A 9,764-nucleotide genomic window follows, 5' to 3' on the forward strand; every position below is an offset into this window, starting at 1 on the left:
GCTCAGTAACGTGACCAAAACTGCACGCAGTACTCCAGGTGCGGCCTCACCAATACCCTATTCAGTTGCAGAAGGACCTCCCTGCTTTTGTACTCCATCACTCTCGCAATGAAATCCAACATTCCATTCGCCTTCCTGATTACCTGCTGCACCTGCAAACTAACTTTTTGGGATTCATGCACAAGGACCCCCAGGTCCCTCTGCACCGCAGCATGTTGTATGTTCTCCCCATTGAAATAATATTCCTTTTTACTGCTTTTTTTTACCAAGGTGGATGACCTCACACTGTCTGACATTGTATTCCATCTGCCAAGCCTTAGCCCATTTGCTTAACCTATCTAAATCTCTTTGCAGCCTCTCTGAGTCCTGTACACAGCCCGCTTTCCCACTAATCTTTGTGTCATCTGCAAATGTTGTTACACTACACTCTGTCCCCTCTTCCAGGTCATCTATGTATATTGTAAACAGTTGTGGTCCCAGCACCGATCCCTGTGGCACAACACTAACCACCGATTTCCAAGCCGAAAAGGACCCATTTATCCGGACTCTATGCTTTCTGTTAGCCAGCCAATTCTCGATCCATCATAATGCATTTCCTCTGACTCTGCGTACCTTTATCTTCTGCAGTAACATTTTGATTGGCACATTAAGCGAATGCCTCTTGGAAATCTAAATACACCACATCCATCGGTACACCTCTATCCACCATGCTCGTTATTTCCTCAAAGAATTCCAGTAAACTAATTAAACATGATTTCCCCTTCATGAATCCATGCTGCGTCTGCTTGATTGCACTATTCCTATCGAGATGTCCCGCTATTTCTTCCTCAATGATAGTTTCAAGCATTTTCCCCACTATAGATGTTAAACTAACCGGCCTATAGTTACCTGCCTTTTGCCTGCCCCCGTTTTCAAACAGAGGCGTTACATTAGCTGCTTTCCAATCGGCTGGTACCTCCCCAGAGTCCAGAGAATTTTGGTAGATTATAACGAATGCATCTGCTATAAATTCCGCCATCGGTTTTAATAACCTGGGATACATTTCTTCAGGACCAGGAGACTTGTCTACCTTGAGTCCCATTAGCCTGTCCAGCACTACCCCCTAGTGATAGTGATTGTCTCAAGCTCCTCCCTTCCTACATACCTGTGACCAGCAATTTTTGGCATGGTTTTTGTGTCTTCCATTGTGAAGACCGAAGCAATATAATTGTTTAATGTCTCAGCCATTTCCATATTTCCCATTATTAAATCCCCCTTCTCATCTTCTTTGAGGAACCAACATTTACGTTAGTCACTCTTTTCCGTTTTATATATCTGTAAAAGCTTTTACTATCCGTTTTTATGTTTTGCGCAAGTTTACCTTCGTAATCTATCTTTCTTTTCTTTATTGCTTTCTTCGTCATTCTTTGCTGTCGTCTTAAATTTTCCCAATCTTCTCGTTTCCCACGAACCTTGGCCACCTTATACGCTTTGGTTTTTAATTTGATACTCTCCTTTATTTCCTTGGTTATCCACGGCTGGTTATCCCTTCTCTTACCGCCCTTCTTTTTCACTGGAATATATTTTTGTTGAGCACTGTGAAAGAGCTCCTTAAAAGCCCTCCACCTTTCCTCAGTTGTGCTACTGTTTAGTCTGTGTTTCCAGTCTACATTAGCCAACTCTGCTCTCATCACACTGTAGTCCCCTTTGTTTAAGCATAGTACGCTCGTTTGAGACACTACTTCCTCATCCTCAATCTGTATTACAAATTCAACCATACTGTGATCACTCATTCCGAGAGGATCTTTTACTAGGAGATCGTTTATTATTCCTGCCCCATTACACAGGAACAGATCAAAGATAGCTTGCTCCCTTGTAAGTTCTGTAACATTCTGTCCCAAGAAACAATCCCGTATGCATTCTATGAATTCCTCCTCCAGGCTACGCCGTGCGATTTGATTTGACCAATCGATCTGTAGGTTAACATCACCCATGATTACTGCCGTTCATTTTTCACATGCCTCCATTATTCCCTTGATTATTGCCCGGCCCACCGTGAAGTTATTATTTGGGGGCCTATACACTACGCCCACCAGTGACTTTTTCCCCTTACTATCGCTAATCTCCACCCACAAGGATTCAACATTTTGTTCATTAGAGCCAATATCATCGTTTATTAACAGAGATACCCCACCTCCTTTCCCTTCTTGTCTATCATTCCGAATCGTCAGATACACCTGTATGTTTAATTACCAGTCTTGGCCACCCTGCCACCACGTTTCTGTAATGGCCACCAAATCATACTCATTTGTAATGATGTGTGTCGTCAACTCATTTACTTTATTTTGAATGCTGCGTGCGTTTAGGTAGAGTGTTTTAATACTAGTTTTTAAAACATGATTTTAGTTTTGACCTCTCCTGCAGCCCCTTTATATTCAGTGGCCCGTTTTGTTTTTTGCCTTGGGTTTCTCTGCCCTCCACTTTTACTCATCTGTTTCCCGTCTTTTGCTTTTGTCTCCTTTTTGTTTCCCTCTGTCTCCCTACATTGGTTAGAATCCCCTTGCCATATTAGTTTAACTCCTCCCCAACAGCACGAGCACACACTTCGCCGAGGACATTGGTTCCGGTCCTGCCCAGGTGCCGACCGTCCGGTTTGTACAGGCCCCTCCTCCCCCAGAACCGGTTCCAATGCCCCAGGAATTTGAATCCCTCCGTGCTGAACCACTGCTCAAGCCACGTATTCATCTGAGTGATCCTGCGATTCCTACTCTGACTAGCACGTGGCACTTGTAGCAATCCTGAGATTACTACTTTTGAGGTCCGACGTTTTAATTTAGCTCATAGCTCCTTAAATTCGTCTCGTAGGACCACATTTCTATTTTACCTATATCGTTGGGACCAATGTGCACCATGACAACTGGCTGTTCACCCTCTTTTTCGACTCGGGTCCTCTCACATATCAAATATGATCGTCCCTCAGCAATAATCGTACCCCAAGACCAACGAGCCGCCGACAGTGAAAAGCGCAGCTCTCAGATTCTGACGGTAGTTAGAAAAGGTATTCGGCCCATCGTGCTTGTGCTGTCCCTCAGAGACGTATCTAATTAGTCCTCCTCGCCATAGTCCTGCAAATGTTATCCTTTTGACGAATATATTATACATTTGAGACATGACATGAGCAAAGTACGGCATCCTTGACAGTAAAAGGGGAATTTTGAGATTATGTGAAACGTGAATGGCATAACGACCAGGGGGGTCAAAGCAGCAAGACAACGACGACGAAGAAGGGATTCGAACCCATGCGTATAAAGCACAATGTATTAGCAGTCTAACATATTAACATCTTAACCTCTCGGCCACCTCGTCTTTTCTGTAGCACTGCGTCAGCCCTTCAATCTCCTACTTTTTGTATCCTTACAGGAATAATGTGCAAGAAAGTCCACTTCACAGCTTGCTCTGCCCGTGCATGCTGGTTGACAATGATGAAAACGTGCCATTAGATTCTTTAAGCAAACAGCCTTCTTTTACTTCATTTGAGTGAGTGAAAGAGATGGTTGGTTTCTCGGCAGAATCACAACAAAGAATGTAATATTTCACGCAGCGAGCTAAGTTGACCGCGGCAGGATTCGAACCTGCAATCTTCTTGTAACTTCGCGGTAAAAATAGAAGTCAGACGCCTCATGCAATTATCCACGCGGCCTCGGCCATCAGCGTTCATTGCGTTGTTGTGCATCTTGGGAGTAAATTCGGGGCAACTGCAATATCAAGGATTTTGGAAAGGATGAGCATATTTCGAGTCAATGAACAGATGCACTGCGACCTGGGTGCGCACCGGCGCAGGCAACCCCAATGTATCTTGGAACACAACAGTTTAACAATTCGGTCATTGCAGCTGAAATCATACTCCTTCTCGAATTATACCGGATGACCTGAGTTCATGAGAAAATCCGTTTTAAAGGGAAAGATTATGAACCGGAACTGATAACCAGCCTGTTTAAACAGACACAGAATGATCCGGGACTGCAAGGACATCCCTTTTACCCAGATGCAGAATGACCCTTGACTGACAGCATTTCCCTTTTAAAAGAATAAAGTGAGATTTCTATCATCCCTGAAGGCAATTGTGCAGTCGGGCTCAGGATCACGCAGGGCAGAGACGGTTATTGAAGCCACAGGTAATAGACAGGCAGGAAGGAGGGAGGGAATACATATCTATATATATCTATATTTAACTGTTTAAGAAAATTAATGCATTTAAATTTTTGTTTAAAAAAATTAAATTTCTTTTGCTTTAAATAAATAAATAATTGATTCATAATCAATATATTTTTTGATTGAACGAAGGCTGTGCGACTAGAATAATTTCATTGGAAATGAGGGGTGCTGTCAATAATTAACCAAACACAGGATGCCCGTGGTGTAAGACAAGCCACGAGGGAAGATGTGGGCTGCAAAGGCGATCTTTTAAAGTCGCTTGTGCCTTTTTGCTGGATCTGATGGCAGTTGCTTGTGCTGTGAAAGAGGTCAAATGTAATAGAGCCCGGTGCACGCAGAACAGAAAAAGCATATTTGTTTTGTCAGTTAAAAATTTGGTATTATATATAAATAGACATATATTTATACATGTATAAACAAAGTCAGTCAGTCAGTCATGTCTTGTCTTGTCTTGTCTTGATTTGATTTGAATTTCAAAATAAGGATGGAGGACGTCACAAGTCACACAGCCCACACGCAAGCCCTGCCTAAAATCGCTATATTTCTAACTTGTGTATTTTCCCTTCTTTCAATGTGGAATAGCAAAATCCCACAGCAGATTCTTCTACCATCAGAGAGTCCACGAAGGAGTGTTCAATCAATTTATTACGTTTTCAATTTGCATGTAATGCATTTTTCTCACATGACAGTAAGATCGCACAGCACTTTTGCACAAACTGTGGCTGACACAAACACACAAACAAACTAAAATTCCTGCGCCATCCAAAGGCAGTTTTTCAATTTTGAAATAGGAAATCCGGGACATACTGCACATCCCTTTTAAACATACACAGAATGATGCGGGGCTGATAGCACAGCATTTTAAACAGTCTGAGAGGATGCTCTCGGACAGACAGCATATCCCCTTAAAAGTGACACGGAAATAGAATGAATAAAAACAGATAAATATGTAAAACTCGCAGATCGTGCACGTTCTGTGGAGGAAGAATCCGGTTTCACGTTCTGTCGGATTATCATTGCGATATTTTAGGGAAAAGTTAAAGATTACAGATTTTTTCAACAAAAATAGCACCTGGAAAAAATACGCAGTGATAACGGTCAAATGGGAACGTCTGTGATACAGTGGAACGCAGGAGTGATTAAATAATACATGGCAAATTGGAGATAGGCAAAGTGGGTGGTAAGCGGGGAATAACGTAACAAAGGATGGTCCAGAGGAGGTGTTAGTGGGAATAGCAGAACCATTACCAGACAATGGGAGCGGTGCTTATGATCCGATACGTTGAACCTAATGTTGAGGCCAGAAGACGAGAACATGCCGACAATATAGCGTGTCACCGCCTTTTAATCAGACCAGGCAGCTTGGCCAGCCAGGATTGATTTCCTGTCCGCTTTGAATTCGTCGGCCAAGGGACTAATTCAAAAGCCAGCTTCTCTCATCTTTTCAGTTCTAGAGAAACAGGACGCACTCATATTCAGGGCAGAGGTGGAGAATGACGCTGAATGTTTGCTTATCCCAATTGAGGTGAGCTGATGCATCGAGACAGGAAGATATACTGATCAAGTATTGGCCGGAACCAAACTAGGGTTTAGGTTATCCAACGAGTCAGAGAACCGAGTACTTCTGAGATACTTTAAGTTTACTCAGTGTGGCAGGTTTCACTTTGCTCTGGGATTTGGACGCTGTCGGAACTTCGGCGCAAAATCATACGTTTTAATGTGAAATATTTCTGTTTTCTCACATGTCGAGCGGCTGTGAGAAGCGGAACGTTGAGTAAAAAATGGCGGGGCTCGTCCGGGATTTGGCCCGAGACCTCTCGCATTTTAAATGTGATCATTCTTAAGCGAGAATCCTACCCCGAGACCAACGAGCCGCCGACAGTGAAAAGCGCAGCTCTCAGATTCTGACGGTAGTGAGAAAAGATAGTAGGCCCATCGTGCTTGTGCTGCCCCTCAGAGACTTATCTAATTAGTCGCCCTCGCCATAGTCCTGCAAATGTTATCCTTTAGACGAATATATTATTAATTTGAGACATGACATGAGCAAAGTAAAGCATCCTTGTAAGTAAAAGGGGAATTTGGCGATGACGTGAAATGTGAATGACAAAACGACCAGGGAGGTCAAAGCTGTAAGACAAGGACGACATTCGCACCCATGAGTGCAGAGCACAATAGCTTAGCAGCCCATCGCCTTAACCTCTCGGCCACCTCATCTCTTCTGTACCGCATCGTCAGCCATTCAATCTCCTGCTTTTTGTAACGTAACAGAAATATTGTGCAAGAAAGTCCACTTCACAGCTTGCTCTGCCGTGAATGCAGATCGACAATGATGTAAACGTGCCATTAGATTCTTTAAGCAAACAGCCTTCCTTTGCTTCTGGTGAGGGACTGGAAGAGATGGTTGGTTTCTCAGCAGAATCACAACAAAGAATATAACATTTCACACAGCGAGCTAAGTTGACGCGGCAGGACTCAAGTCTGCAAACTTCTGATAACTTCGCGATGAAAATAGAAGTCAGACAGCTTATCCATTAGGCCACGCGGCCTCTGCCAGCAGGGTGCACTGTGTTGTTGTGTATATTGGGAGCAAATTCGGGGCAACTGCAATATCAAGGAGTGGATTTAGGAAAAGATGAGCATATCTCGAGTAAATGAACAGATGCACTGTGATCTGGTTGTGCACCGACGCAGGCAACCCCAATATAAATTAGAACACAACAGTTTAACAATTCGGTAATTGCAGCTGAAATCATACTCCTTCTCAAACTCTACAAGATGACGCGGGTTTACGAGAAAATCCGTTTTAAAGGGAAAGATTCCGAAGCAGAACTGACAACCATCCCGTTTAAATAGACACAGAATGATCCGCGACTGCAAGCACATCCCTTTTACACAGATGCAGAATGACTCTTGAATGGCATCTGTTCCCTTTTAAAAGAATAAAGTGAGTTTTCTATCATTCCTGAAGGCAATTGTGCAGTGCGTGAGTGAGCGTGCGGGTCAGGACCACGCGGGGCTGGGATGGTGATTGAAGTCACATGTGATAGACAGGCAAGAAGGAGGGAGGGAGGGACGTAAAAGCAACTCAGACAAAAAGCCAATTTACTAATATATATATATATATATATATATTTAACATTTTAAGAAAATAAATATATTTAAATTTTATTTAAAACGAAATGAATTTGATTTGTTTTAAATAATTAAATAATTGATTCATTTTCTGGATATTTGTTGATTGAACGAAGGCTGTGTGACTGGTGTGGTGTGCAGTCAGTAAATACAAAAACACTGTAAGCCCAAGGTGGAAGACAAGCCACGAGGGAAGATGTGGGCTACAAAGGCGATCTTTTAAAGTCGCGTGTGTCATTCTGCTGCATCTGACAGCAGCTGCTTGTGCTGTGAAAGAGCTCAAATGTAATATAGCCTGGTGCAAGCAGAACAGAAAAAGCACATTTACCGTGAAAGTTAAAAAGTTTGGATTGTATATAATTATACATATACATATATATATATTCATGTAAACACAAAGTCAGTCAGTCAGTCATGTCTTGTCTTGTCTTGATTTGAATTTCAAAATACGGGTGGAGGATATCATCATGTCACACAGCCCACACGTAAGCCCTGGCTAAAACCGCTATATTTCTAACTTGTGTATATTCCCTTCTTTCCGATGCCGAATAGCAAAATCCCACAGCAGATTCTTGTACTGTCAGAGAGTCCACGAAGGAGTGTTCAATCAAATCAATCTGCTTCAAATTGCATGTAATGCAAGTTTCTCACATGACATGAAATGCACAGTAAGATCGCACAGCACGTTTGCACACACTCTGTCTTACAGAAACAAACAAAAAAACTCAAATTCTTGCACCGTCCAAACGCAGTTTTTGAAATTTGAAATGTGAAATCCGGGACAGTCAGCACATCCCTTTTAAACAGGCACGGAATGATCCGAGACTGATAGCACACCATTTTATACAGACAGAGAAAGATCCCGGACAGGCAGCCCACCCCCTTAAAAGGGAGACGGAAGCAGATTTAATAAAAACAGATAATTGTGTAAAACTCAGCAGGTCGTGCAAATTCTGTAGATGAGGAACCCGGTTTCACGTTCTGTTGGATAATCATACCGATATTTTAGGAAATGTTAAAGATGACAATTTATTTCAAAAAATATAGTGCCTGGAAAAAATACGCAGCGAGAAAGGTCAAAAGGAAACGTCTGTGATACAGTGTAACGCAGGAGTGATTAAGTAATAATGGCACAATGGGAAATGGCAAAATGGGTGGTAGTCGGGCAATAAGGTAACAAAGGATGGTCCAGAGGAGGTGTTAGTGGGAACTGCAGAACCATTACCAGACAATGAGAACGGTGCTTATCATCCGATACGTTGTACCTAATCTTGAGGCCAGAAGTCAAAAACATGTCTGCAATAGATGGTTCAACGCCTTTTAATGAGACCAGGCAGCTGGGACAACCCGGATTGTTTTCCTGTCCGGTTTGAATTCGGCAGCCAAGGGACTAACTCAAAAGCCAGATCTCACATCTTTTCAGCTTTAGAGAAACAGGACGCACTCATATTTAAGGCAGAGTTGGAGATTGATGCTGAATGTATGCTTATCCCAGTTGGGGTGAGGTTATGCGTAGAGACAGGAATACAGACTGATCAAGTATTGGCCGTAACCAAAAACAGGTTTAGGTTGTCCAACGAGACACAGAGCCGTGTATCTCTCAGATACTTTAACTTTACTCAGTTAGGTGAGTTTCACTTGCATTGGAATTTGGACGCTGTGGGATCATCGGCGCAAAATCACACGTTTTAATGTGAAATATTTTTATTTTCTCTCATGTCGACCGGCTGTGAGAAGCGGAATTTTCAATAAAAACAGGCTGGGCTCGTACAAGATTTGTACCCGGGACCTCTCGCATTGCAAATGTGATGATTACCAAGAGAGAATCTTACCCCTAGACCAACGAGCCGCCGAAAGTGAAGAGCGCAGCTATCAGATTCTGACGGTAGTGAGAAAAGATATTTGGCGCACCGTGCGTGTGCTGTCCCTCAGAGACCTATCTAATTAGTCCCCCTCTCCATAGTCCTGCAATTGTTATCCCTTTGACGAATATATTGTTAATTTGAGACATGACATGAGCAAAGTGCAGCATTCTTGTAAGTAAAAGGGGAATTTGGCGATGAGGTTAAATGTGATTGACAAACGACCAGAGAGTTCAAAGCTGTAGCACAATAACGATGAGGATCGGATTCGAACCCATGCGTGCAGAACACAATGGATTAGCAGTCCATCGCCTTAACCACTCTGCCACCTCGTCTCTCATTTACTGAGAAATCACGCATTCAATCTGCTGCTTTTTGTATCCAAAGAGAAATAATGTGCAAGAAAGTCCATTTCACAGCTTGCTCGACCTGTGCAAACAGATCGACAGTGATGAAAATGTGCCATTAGATTCTTAAAGCAAACAGCCTCCTTCACTTCAGGTGAGTGACTGCAAGAGATGATTGTTTTTTCGGCAGCATCATAACAAAGAATATAAAATGTCATTCAGCGTACTA

The 9,764-nt window shown here is 42.7% G+C and overlaps 1 non-coding gene across 1 annotated transcript; it reads right to left on the bottom strand.

Moving 5' to 3' along the window:
• Positions 1-9,441: 9,441 nt before the first annotated feature.
• Positions 9,442-9,523, bottom strand: trnas-gcu (transfer RNA serine (anticodon GCU)). The gene has a single exon. It is a non-coding gene; the product is annotated as a tRNA-Ser (tRNA).
• Between the last annotated feature and the right edge of the window lie 241 nt (positions 9,524-9,764).

This window comes from Pristiophorus japonicus, chromosome 28 (assembly GCF_044704955.1).
Source record: "Pristiophorus japonicus isolate sPriJap1 chromosome 28, sPriJap1.hap1, whole genome shotgun sequence".
Lineage (NCBI taxonomy): Eukaryota > Metazoa > Chordata > Chondrichthyes > Pristiophoridae > Pristiophorus > Pristiophorus japonicus.